We start from the raw sequence: 13,634 nt of genomic DNA, 5'->3' as shown, positions 1-13,634 counted from the left end.
ACGGACAGGGAGGAAATTGTAATACCGTGGAGCAGCCAGATAAGAACTGTTGTGTAATAGGAACACATTAGAGGCTGTTGTCACATCCACGCGAATTTATGAATTCTTTGATTGAACTTGCTTATTGTTAGAATCCGGCTGAAACGTAATCTCGCTGGATGTTTCACAATGGAGTATTAGAGGTTTAAGTCGGATTCGCAGATCGTCGTCAAAGATTGTGCGAACCAAAGTGCGCGACAAAACGCAGCGTCTTTGTCGATTACGACACCGCGGGCAAAAAGTACAAAACGTTTCAACCAGAGATTTTACTTTTTTCGGTTTTTTACGATTTCGAGATGACATCACGCGCAACAAGGTGTAGCGTACGTTGTACGTACGGTTAAATCCGGGCTAGCGAGCTCCAAATTTGGCGAGTATTCGTAACATGCGTCTACCGCGTGTTACTTGTTCCCTGTATTATTTCGTTTCGCTTTTATTCCACTTTGCAGTTTGGCACGGAGCGCGTGTCTTACTTAGGAGAACACGTTGCACGGCGAGAAATTATGGAATTTTATCCAGTGCCGTTGGCAAGTATTTGAGCGCTGATTAAACGGTTAGTTTAAAAATCTAGCGGATAACGACGCAGCGACGTTAGGAAGTAATTCTGAATTTTCTTCGAATTTTTGGCAGGCTGGAACGTTAGACTCGTGTCAATTTATATCTTTTAGTAAATTTAATTTCAGCTTTTATTCTCCGAAAATTTACCAAGCAAATGTCGCAACGACTCAAACGAATAGGCATCCATTGATATGATATCGCGTGATATCTGCGATTCGACGTCTCGCGGAGGAGAAAAGTTCCATTTCGACTTTATGACGCAATAACCCGCGATTCTGCTTCGCAGCTCTGAAATTAATTACGATCTTCGTTTTTTCGAGGACGATGATCCTCCGTAATATGCTGGTATCGTTGGACAGAGAAAAATTTAATCGAAACGAATGGATCTCGGTGGAGGAACACGTCCGTTGGCATGCAGTCGCGATATTCGAAGCGCTGAAACGGTGCTATTAATGGAACAGACAAAACCGGGACAGCTCATCGTGATAAACATTTACGAGTACAAAGTCGCTGGCGTCCCGTATCCTCGAAATGCATTATAGTAGCATTTATTTGGCCGTTACACTTCTTTACGGCTTGTTGGACAAGCTTCCTTGGGCGTACCCATGAAATCTGGACTATTGAAGGCGTATCGTGGTCGTTGTATCCGAGAAGGGACCACATAACACAAGGGTTCGAACGGATAGGCCGTGGCACTACCAGCAAAATGGTCATTCGTATTGTCTCAAATGCTTTTCAATGTTGACCGTAGCTCGAGGTAGGAAAAATGTTGCTACAGTGTAGGAGAATTTCCAAATAAAACAAATGGTAAAATATCGCCGTGTAATATCAGGCTGTGCTGAATCTCGCCTATTACATTGTCGAGTTTCTTTTACCTTTTGGTTATTTAACATTCGTTCGATCGTGTTCGGACTATTGCCGTCGTTGTACAGGATGTTTCAAAGCAGACAGCTTCGAACGTTTCACTTGGCGATCGGAGTGCTTGGCGACACCATGGATTTTTCGCGTTTCCTTATCATCGCGAAAGTTTCTTCGGCGGAACTAAGAGCATCTTAGAAGTAGAGATCGGCGACGATGGCGGAGCGGTATGGTACGACGCGTACTATGCGTGAAACTTGGGGTTTATTAATACAACGTCTGTTGCAATGTCTCGGTCCATTTAATTCTATATTTATCGTGGTCGCGTTTAGTAGGTACGCGAAGATAACGACTAATCTGTGGAAAGGATCAGTCAAGGCAAGCCGGAGGGTCCATTGCGATCGCGAACCGGCTATCTTCCCACGGTGTGTTGGCCAGAGGTTCGTTGGAAAGAAGCGAGTCGAGGCGGTGTGAGCGCAGCCTTGCAAGGACAAGGACGCCATTTTAGATGTAAGCGCGCAAACAATTATTATTACCCGGAGAGCCCAGGGTGTGGCGGCTTCGGTGTTTCTGTCTGAAGACAAAGCTGCCACGGCTACACGGAGGCAGAAAGGCGAGAGGGAATTAGGGGGACGGAGAGAGGGAAAGAGAGAGAGTAAATACGTTGGAGAGTGGCATGATGATGCAGAATGCGCGATTAAGCACTTTTACGGGCGTCAAGGTCAGGGACGAAGAATCGTAATAGAGTGCAACAATTATTTCATCCTTTTGTCCCTTGAGCCGTGCGCTCTCCATCGGATGCACCTGTACTCGCAACGATTATGCTTGAATGGCGCTCACATTTTCTAGCGTGTTCTAGAGGATTTGATGGACCGCGATTCCGGATTCAGGCGTTTCTGCCATGTAATCGAGTTATCGATAATCGAGCAATTTGAGATTCAAGAAATAGGAAGATGGCACGCTCCGTTTTATCAAAATCTACGTATCTTAGACTTGCTGCTATTTCCAGGTCTTTCTCCATATTTATCTTCTTTCTATCAAACAAAAGATACGGCTCGTTTACATCTTTTTAAACGCAAACTTTAATTACCTTCAATTTGTTTCAATACTTACCGTTTAAGTTATAACCTCGTTCGGCTAACGTTATATTCCGTTTATTCGCAAATACCACTGGTTCTATCGATTTATCGCTAATTAGTCGATGGCTAGGCTGGCTGTGTTCCATTCAAACGGAAAACACGCATCGGAGCGCCATGTTTAAGGGCAACGTTATTCGGTCACCGGTGTCAACGATCCGATATCGTGCGGATCGATCTGTTCACGATTCACGCCGAGAATGGCACGGCCGCCAATTAGGACGCACGCGCTTCGCATTTTTCATTCGGCGTTTTCATATGAAATAAATGTGCTAACTAACCAATTACAGCGGGACGGGCCACAGGACCGGCTGTTCTGCTCATTAGTGTCACGGTAAAGTGGCGACCGCACCTTTGCGCACCGCACGAATACGATGACGATGATGGTCCACCACTCTCCCGGCAACCGATAAATTCGATCCTCGTTCATAAAGAGATTGCACGCCAGATATTCGTTCGGTTGCGTTCGCGTACAATGCTTTAGATATGTACAGGCGGAAAGTGGTTCGATCGAATAATTGATATTTATTATGCGACTCGTTTCTCACCAATACGTATGCCGTTCCCGACACTTTCGGCTCTGATTTTTCCTTTTTAACGTCCGTCGTACCTGTACCACGGAGTCTTCTACTACTTTCCTCAAACAAGCGAGAAACTAAAATTTCCAACTAAAATTAGCATGGTAAATTATCAAGCAAGAACAGGTTCGGTACTTTGACCGCTGCATCGCCATTTAACATACTAATACGAAAAAGGTAGATATCGAGCAACACTTTTACGATCGACGAGAAACGTACTGGTTTCGTTTTCAGTAGCAATTTACGCGTAGCTATGTGTACTTACAATGTTGTTAGCATATTGTACTCGATGTTGTTCACCACGTAATAATGTTTATAAGTACAGCGATTTTAAGTAATGACTAAATACGATGATCGGAAGGTTCCTACATTACGAGTTTATTTTCCGGCTACCTGTCAGAAATTATACGGTCATTTTCTCTGATTGGTCGAACGTAAGAAACGAGCGTAATCGAAGCGCAGGAATTTGTTCCTGAGGTTAACTCCTGAGGTACTGGGAATTCCATTTCTGTGCTGCTCATCGGCTCCATACCGAGAACTTCTTCGATTTAATTGGACCTTGTGCCAGACCATATCGATTTTTCTTCTTGGATTTCGTTTAGAAAGAAAAAAGCCGCGAACAGCAGGCTGATGAGAAAGGAACGATCGGTCGATAAAAGAGACTCGTGTTAGGGGTTTTCATAGGAAACATCGTTATCGGATCGATTTTGATTTGGTTGTGTATATTAGTTGGCATTGAAGTAGAAATAAACGCAAGGGATTCGTCGGAGACAAAAAACAGAAGCTTTCTTCTGGATCGTTTGTAGCCATTACTACTCATGTACCTTGCTTACCTGCAGATGTAATTGCAAGGTACTTGGTATTTTTATCGTCTTCGCCGCCACTTTAACCGAACCAACACTCTTCATCTTATTGTTGTCTGGTGTTCTCGCTTTTATGACGAAAAAAAGGAACGTCGGGTAGGTACGGCCACTTTTAAGAATTCCAAATGGGAATGGACAAAGGACAATATATACATATGACCGAGGTTGCGTGTTTTTCATCGTCTGCGCTGTCAATTGCTTGCAGTTGCTTGAAAACAATCTGAATTTCATCAACAGACGTATTTCCGTTTCGTAAATTAGATTGCTGCCGCGTACCGCTATCTTCAAACTAACTTTTAGATCGCGTTTTTCCGATTTTCTTTTCGTTCTAATTTCTTTTCGTTCGCTTTAAATTTACTTCAAATTTTCCTACTCTGAAATTGGCGCTAGTTAAACGAATCATATTTGAAAAAATATGAGCAATGGTTCGTTGTTTGGTATTTCTGTCGCAGTTATTCTTACGGTATCGCTATAGTTTCGATCGTAGCGAAACGTATCCATAGAAATTTTGTTTTAAATTCGAGGAGACTTATTAAAAGAAAACGGTGCCGTGTACAAGTCGTGAAGCCGATAAGACGGACCGGTATGGTAGCGCGAACGTTATCGTTCAAAGCCGCCGCATAAAGCAGGTTACGTTGGACAGGTCGTTGCGCTCGTAAAAACGCTTTCGATCTGTACAACAGGATGTGTCATTGCGAAAAATTTCGTTTGTACGCGCCCACGAGGACGTCGATCTCGCTGTACGACGTGGGTATACGCGTCCGGATGAAATTTGCCTAAATCGATGGATAGGACGCCGATATATCATCGCCTTTTTGCCCGATTCCTCAAATTAGTATCCTCGAAATTTTTCTCAAGGACAAAATATTCTACGCTCACAGAGAAGCAATAAGTATACCGTAAAGTATGATGCAACGAGTTACCGCAACGTGTGCCGTAATAGATCCTAATACGACAAGCATGCAGAGGATTTAACAGTTTACAGATCGCAACATTGTATTGACGCATATGGTTGACGCTTGAACATGTTTCATAATGAAATATATGGATACGATCGATGAAGTTGAACGAATTTCTAACGAATGCATCGTTTTTCTTAAAATGCGACGACTTTCATAGTTATATTTAAAAAGAAGAAGAAAAGAATAATTACCATTTGCAAACGTGAAAGCGACAATATTTCAAATGTAAAATTTCACTGCTGGGACCAGCAACTACAGCTTCTTTTGGTGTTGTTTTACGCTTTAAACTTCAGACGCCACATCAGGGAACTGGGATTAGCTGCCACGCTGTCTTATTGAGAAAGATGACGTTCGAATGCACGATGCCACGCAGTGTTTTGAATTAGCATAAAGCCATGGAAGCACACGTCGGGACATGCCAATTCAAGCACCGGAATTGCCACGTCCAAGCGATATTTTTGTTCCTCGTCTAATTAACATTCAGTCGACGTCGGCTGCCTCCTCGTGCTACTTGCAACAGATTATTTTTGCATGTCACACGATTCCAGTAGCGTGCTACCTAAGAAAGATGCTGTCGTTCAAAGGGTAGTGGAAAAACGATGCGAGAAACTTCCTTCAGAAATAGCGCACGGAAAATATTGTTAAGTTACAGAACTCTTTTAAACGTTTCAGTTTTGTTTTCTACTATTTCTCATAATTTGCTTCCATAATTTCGCACAATCGAGGGGATCGCGTTTCTAAGAATATCCGGAATAAATAAATCGTTATAAAAAGAATGAAAAGATTTTTCAGAAATAGCACACGGAACTTGCAGCGGCGAGTTTTCATAAGCTGGTTGGTTATTTGTTGTACGCGCTAGAGCTATAGAGTCATATTTCTCTTCGCAAAAAGTAATTGATTTACATTTGCAAGCCTCTTATCAAAGATCGTACGAAAGAATTACAACGGTGTTGATCGGATTGCGAGTTATCGATTCGACGCTGACAATTTCGTAGCAGGAAGTAAATCGGTGGTTCTGCTAACAGCAAACCGAGACAGGAATATCAATAAGTCAATGGCATCCACATTGAATGCTAGTTTCGCCGAATCAATTATAAAATTGCCATATCGTATATACATATATAGCGTTTCTATAACGGTATATTTACAGTGAATCACACAAGAATGTCTTTATTCCATAAATTATCGTTAAACTTTGTCGCGACATTTTTATACTATACTGAACGGAGAAAGAAAAAAAAGAATATATTTTCGTCGTTAAAATTTTGCCATGAATTTGAATTAAAAAAATTCTCTTACATACACACGTATGTACGTGAGAATTTCTTTAAATGGAAGTGCAAGTCTAAATATCGTTATCGTTAGACGATCGTTCCATTTCTTAGAATTCTTATCAAATTTTCTCTGTTGCTTCTATAATTTAGGCATATCGTGATATTACGACTGACTAAGCACACAATTTACTCAATATGCAAAGCGTTTTACGAGTGCGTACCTATTATACAATGCCACCACAATGTAACATTTTGTAACGAATGCTATTCTAACGTATCGTAGTCTCTATGCACGCAGTTGGTTATTGAGAAGTAACTTACACCTTTGAAAATATGTATTTTATTTCCCTCGCAACGATAAGATCTTTCTTTCGTTGTTACGACTAGATTGTGTTGTAGGGAAGGTCCCTTGGCTACCCGTATTCATTGATTGTATCAATCAGAATGTATAGAATATAGAATATACGTAGAAGCAACGATCCATATTACGTGTTCCTTTCTTGCCGCACGGAAAGAATAAGACGAACGATAAATTTGAATTCATAGTCGCTTTGAAAAACTTTTAGCGTGATAAATTGTAACAGCCAGTTTCTCTAAAGTCACTTTGCCAGATTTAATCTTCGCATAGCCCAAATAACTACAATTTATCCTCAGCCCTATCGAGTTTTATTACTCGTAAAGGATCTCTGAGTAATCGGTTATCGTCTTCTTTATAGATTCTTTTTCATATTATATTGAAGATAATAATTATTTTCACGAGCGAAATCCCAATACGACTATAACGAAGAATTTAACGTAATTCAGAAGATGGAAAAAGAATTCCAAATAAGAAAAATAGTTATTTATTACCGCGGGGCTATTACGGGCTGAGAAATCATTTTTATGAACCGAATACGTTTTCCAGTCAATGTGTAAACACGTTACATGCGCCTCTCTACCTTGGTTCTTCATCTTGAATTATGCGTTCAATTCATCTTCACTTTTCGCGCATAAATTTCTGCGATATGGTCGGGATCCTCAGACATACTATATGCTGCTGCATCTGATTTATCGTTAGCGCCAGTATTTCGCATAATATCTGTGGAAGTGCCATGAAATATCGCGGCTAGCCCATGTAAAAACCATCCTACCTTTAAAGTACAACATTTTTCTTGATTTGACTTCATGAGTTGGTAATATAATGATCAATTTCTTGGTGAAATCATTTATTTTTCTTATACGTATAAGACAAGTAAGAATTCGTGGAACAGCCGAGAGAAGATCGATCCTATAAATAAGTCGAGGAATATAGGAATATAACGTTAAAAAAAAAAAAATGAACGAAAAGAGAAACTCGTTAGCTCTTATCTTATGCCTTTCGATTAAGCAGGTATGTCTCTTACCGACTGACCCACATTGTTAAAAGTCTGGTATCGAAACACGGCTGTCGTCTTAATTAGACCACCTCGTTTTTCCTCGTCGCGTGCAAGGAATCCTTTCAAACCTAAATTGGAACACGTCGTGCGCGGCAAGTTGCACCGTGTGTTATCCAGATAAGATCCATGTAATGAGTTTATATATTTTGGTTTTTCTCTTTGGTCTTTGATCTTCCTCTGATATGATAACGTGTCATGCGTGATTTCATAAGACTAGCCATAAAAAATCTCATCTCATGCTCCCGATGCTTTTTGCACATAGGTAAACGATCCTATTAAAGCGTTTAAAGTGATATTCTTGAAATAAGTTGGAGAAAATTATACCGACCTTTTAGTCGTGTTTCGTTAATGGCTATTAAATACCGCACTCGGGAAAATAAATGTACGATAGCAGAGTGATTATCATCTTTGTATAGTTTTGGTAATAGATCGAGATAGCCTCGGTATAGCAATTTTACGTTTACTCCGCGTATTTCTTTCTACTGATCCGCGCGTGTATCCGCAGTTCTTTAACAAAAATAAAAATTAAAAAGAAAAAGAGGAAAAGAAAAAGAAAAGACGAGATAAAGTAAAAGGCATAGAAGAAACAATTTCCTCGCGATCGACTCGCAGAACTTGGTGGATACGAGCGCGAGTCGGAGAATACGCGCTTCGGCGGGAGTAGCGGCGTTCGCGAGATTCGGGTAGCGTGGATCCTGCGTATGGGCGGCGATGAACTTTTCAAGGTTGCCGGTCGATGACGACGACACGAAGGACCCGAAGACGCCGCTGACTCGACGAAACTTTCCTCCCCGCTTACGTCACACACGACGCTACATGCACGTCAGGTGGCAACGACACCTCGCGATGCAGCTGCAGCCCTCGGGGATTTTGCGCGAGGCGTGGGTTAACCAGTTTTTACCAGGGTGGGGGTGGATACGAGAGGGCGGGAGGAGGAGAGGGAACGAAGTCGGCGAGGCGGCCGGGTATTCGGGCCAGCCGAAATCGACGATGAAAGTACAAACGAGAAGGAAACTGGTTCCTCCGATATTTTGATACGTAAGAGCTGTTTCGACACCGCATACGCAATCGGCGAACTTGAATCTGCGGGTGTCGTCCGGTTGATGTAACGAACGCGTCGATCGACTGGACCAACTGGAAATTTCGTAGGTCAACGTTTTTACGATATGGAAACGTTTGTTCTCGCGGTAAAAGGAGCAAACTGCGGACATACGGATTTTGGTGAGACTGGCGAAGGTTGGTAATTTGGTGTGTTTGTTGGTGAAATTAGGAGGTTCGTAGGTACTCGGAACGCGTTGGAACGTAGTTGACAAATTTTTTAGTACTGTTATGAAATTATCGGAATGCATGGTTATAGCGCGTGCTTGTTTACTTTTCTTATAACGTTGTACGAGAAAGAGCGTATTTCAGCTATACTTTTACGCAGGTCATTATCTCTTTGTCTATTTTTATTGTAGTTCTTCCTCCTCTAAGAACATCCTGTACACTGCTTAATTTTACATTCATTTGTTTGATTAAAGAAATTCTTGCCCATCTTTTCTTCGGATAATGCTGCAAAAAGTACATTAGCGAGTAGTCGGCGGTTTTAAGGGACAAACGTGATGTGGCAAAAGCTTTCGTTTCAAGGACAGTAGTTTTTGTTCCATTATGCTCGTAGTACGATGCGTAAGAGCGATTGGGAGGAAAGAAAAACGAGTGGAAAATGGTAATTATATTTAAATAACGTTATCCGAGGAGAAACATCGTTTCGGAGGCAAATAACTCGTAGCTCGACGAATACTTTCCATATATAAATTATATCTATCAATCTTATAACAAAATCGTTGCATATGGTAATTTTGTATTATCATACGGGTACGGTACTCTTGTTAGCTCGGATATTTAATTCCTAGCCGCGAATCGAATAGAAACGCGATTCTCCAATTAGTTCGAAGCTCGCATTATCTTCCCTTCTATAGCAACTAGAAGGCAAACATTTCATACCACCCTGTGTATGATTCCTGTCTGCTACGTCTATATACCCAACCTTTTGCAAATTGCTCGTATCTTACCTCGGATTGACGAGCAAGAAAAACGTCGAACCGTCCCCAAACTTACGAACGATCACAGAGCGTGTATCGAGGTTCTCCTCTGCCAATCAGCGAACCCCCAGAAAGAAAGCAATACTTTCCGGTTGCCTCGTTATCGACCTTCCCGAGACCACCTCCTGAAACTTCTTTTCTCAACGGAAAGAGGAGGGGAAAAAGGAAGGATAAAAAGAGTCGTATCATTTGTAGACGTGACAGTGCAAACCAGTTTCCCATAAAATTCACCGGACACGTCCGAAAGATGCATCCACCAGCCATCGAACAGGCAGATAGCTCGTGACGCTCGGCATTGGGAATAGTCGAGATCGTAGGGTCAACCGAGAGAACCAAGATCCTCCGCTCATCAGCATCGGATTATTATTGCTCGGCCTGACCATTCGTGTACGGCGCTCGGTATACATACTGTATACGCACACTTTGCACGTGCACATACACACATGCCCGCGCGCACACGCCTACACGTACACGTATTTCGTACATAGTCCCTAGGGAAACGTACTTACTTAGGTTTGGTTACCAGGCGATTCGTTCGGCTAATGTAACTCGAGCGACACGCCGAGTAATAACTTTATTCGGATACCCTATCGACCCGCGTAATCGCACGGTAAACGTTGCTTGCCTTTTTTCCTAGTCATAAACATCGTCGTTTATGACACTGCTCGTACACGTCGGCGTACACGTGGTGCCGCGCTCTTTCATGGTCGTTCGTTCGAAGTCATCGTAATTAGCGAGCACCGGCTCGTTCTTTGATATTAAGATTTATGGAGCACGGATTAACCTGTTCTACGGAATCCGTAGACCAGCGGCCTTGGTCGCGGAAGAACGTTTCTCGACCTGGTTTGCACGCGACCTTTTGCCAGGGATTAAGCAAGGGATTAAGCAAGCGTCTCGAACAATTCGCAAAAGCACGGAGTTCCTGTTTACAATTCTCTCGATACATTTCGATTTCCCTGGAGATTTCCGCGCTCTACCTTAGGAATATTCACTAGAGCATAACAAACAAAGAAAAAAGAAAAACAAAAAAAAGACAAACGTATAAGAAGAGACAGAAATAGAGCAAACGAAGAAAGCATAGGTGTCCGTAGAAGTGAGTAGTCCCGGGGAATTATCGCTAACGAGCTTATCGATTAATGTCGATCATCGGTTCTCCATCCGGATGCATTACCTTACAACATTAATTCCCCTTTTTTTACGGATGTCTCCTATACGATAAAGCTGCTTATTATCGCCGCATCGGTCTCAATCATAAAAGTCAGCGTTAAGATGTGCAAAAGGAACACACGGCGTGTAAGAACAGTGTGTGCAACGGCTCGGTGGAGCTCGGCCATCTTAATACAACTATAAACGTATACACGATGTAACTATCCCCGCTGTTTACATGTCGGCTATCACAAACGCACAGGAATCATTAACGAGACATGTTTCAGAATTTCCCAACAGCAGGATTTTTCGTTTGCTCGCGACCGTCTCAGCGCAAGCAACAAGACGACTTATCGTTGAATAATAAGCGACAGCCATTCTGAAACGCGGCTGCTTAAGCATCCTTTCATTATCTCGTCCTATCTAATTAAAAGAAAACGTAGCAGCGGCGAATAATTCATCGCTTATCGAGATTAGACGTACCGCGGAATTAGGAACAAATTATTGCATGCCGGATCGCATTCGTTCATCCTGTGCGCGCGGCTAATTGAGGCGCGAATGTGCCAACGAGTTTGAAAAAGTTGATAATGCGAACGAGCTTGTTAGTGGATTCGTACATGGATCGTGGACGTCGTGTTCTCGAAGAAAAGTCGAATCGAGAACGGAGGTTCGCTTTGTTAATTATGAAAATATTTTAATTTCAGTACCTTATGCTATTAAGAATGTACCTGATTCCAACTTGCTTTCGTAGTAGACTTTTTCGGGCAACTATCGACGATACTTTCTTTTTACGGTCCAGTATTGTTCGCGTATATTGTCAGGATGATGCGTACGAAAAAAATGTTTTTACAAATGGAGCTTCAACAACGTTTCTGTAAAATACGAAAGCGATATCGTCTCTCGTACGATGAACCATAGGACGCAGGAAAAATACAGCCAACGGTGAGTCCACTTTCGGCAAACAGTACTTCAAACAACATTACAAAGCCGGCACTTACATCTTCAAAATTTTATACCTTTCAACCAACAACTACCAGCCCATTGGGTTTTTTAGCTCACGCAAATTTTAACCAACCGCACTTGGGCTAATTAGCCATGCGCGGCAAACGGTCCAACAAAAACCTCCCGGACGCCCACAAAAAGCCGGTTACTTAGGTCGTGCGTTTCTTTTTCCCTCGAAAGAACGGACAGGGACGTAATCCCCGACGAGTGAGAATTATAAGAAACAGAAAGAGAAAACGAGGATGCCGAGGAAGAGGGAACGGTTTAGCGCAACGATCTTGGAGGCGCACGGGCACGTGAGAATTAACCAGCATTTGCATTGTAATACGCGTCGGGTAATCACTATGATTGCGGTGGGCGTAGCCAATCCTTAACTTTAATAGCCTGGGTTGCCCAAAAGCCCCGTGTCGCCCCGGGTACGCGTGCATGTGCGGCGTGAAACTTTTATCGTTTCACCGAGTCGTAATTTTTGCGGGTGCACGGTTACGTACGTGGTCCTTAAGGGAGTCGAGGTATAATAAGCGCCATGCTGCCTCTTCCACGGCCTTTATTTTCGACTCATCGACACCGGCGTACACAGAGAAAACGGCAGGTCCCTTGGTCCAGCGTGCTCTACGATATCGTACCGCGGATCTTTCGAACGTACACTTGCAGATTTACACGTGTAAAGTCGACAATCGCGGTATCAGATAAAATGACGATTCAGAATGGCAAGCGCGCTTCTGTTCGTAACACGAAAAGACTGGTTCCAATCGAACGAGTGTTTAATTGGTTTTAGATAAAACTTCCTCGGTTAAACTCGATGGACATGCGTCGATGTCGAGTTCCATTCGATGCTCCATCTTTCTTCTCGTTTCGTTCTTCGCGCGATCTTCGTTCAAGAAACGTGCCATTATGGAAAATCACTCGACAGAAAGGACGGGGTCGGAGAAGAAACTTCGTACACGTGTGTCGTGCAATCTGGCACGATGTTCCCCGAAGATGCCAGCCAACACGGTTGATCTGCTTAGCCGTACGACAGATCGTTGGAGCACGATTACGAGCGACTCGGCTTTGGCACGACTCTGTGAAAGCTGCCAGGTTCCCGTCGTCGAACGTGTGGTCCAGCGTGCCGCGTGACTCGACACACGTGTGCCACACGCTCTCTCGCGGTACACTGTTCGTCGTTGATTGAACGTCGTCGATTCCTGGCCGCTGTTACGAGCCACAGACTCGTAACGGTCTGCAAACTATGTTTTTGTGCCGTCCGCATCCTAGCGAGAGGGATCATCGTTTCTTTAGACCGCGGAACACGCTCTCGCGGATGACGGGACGTTTTACGTTTTTCGTTGACGTGACTCATTGTCGGGTGAACGGTACAACGCTCGGATCGCCGTGTCCTGCGTGCGCGGCCACACTGGACGTCTCTTCGCACTTCGGATCCACTGCCAAGGTTTCCACGTTTCCCCGCAGATAGCTCGTACGCTTTTACGACGCAATGCGATACAGCGGTCTCGCTTTTCTTGAAAACTCTGCCCATTAATCGTCAGTTCGAATCAGTCGATATTCCCTTTGATGTATTCGTATTCGCTCAGAGTTAGCAGATAATTTGTTACACGGCATAGGTGATAACTCGATCGACGGTGAACTAGTCAAGTTTGGTCTTTTTATACCGCGAATTCGAACAATTCAACGAGAGACGCCCACGCTCGTTCTTTTTAATAAACTCGTTCGAAATATCGC

The 13,634-nt window shown here is 43.1% G+C and overlaps 1 long non-coding RNA gene across 1 annotated transcript in view; it reads left to right on the top strand.

Moving 5' to 3' along the window:
- Positions 1 to 13,634, top strand: part of LOC132914287 (uncharacterized) — a 111,044-nt gene that overhangs the window by 21,443 nt on the left and 75,967 nt on the right. The window lies entirely within an intron of this gene.

Source organism: Bombus pascuorum, chromosome 14 (genome assembly GCF_905332965.1).
Source record: "Bombus pascuorum chromosome 14, iyBomPasc1.1, whole genome shotgun sequence".
NCBI classification, from domain to species: domain Eukaryota; kingdom Metazoa; phylum Arthropoda; class Insecta; order Hymenoptera; family Apidae; genus Bombus; species Bombus pascuorum.
This window is presented reverse-complemented; position numbering and strand designations above follow the sequence as displayed.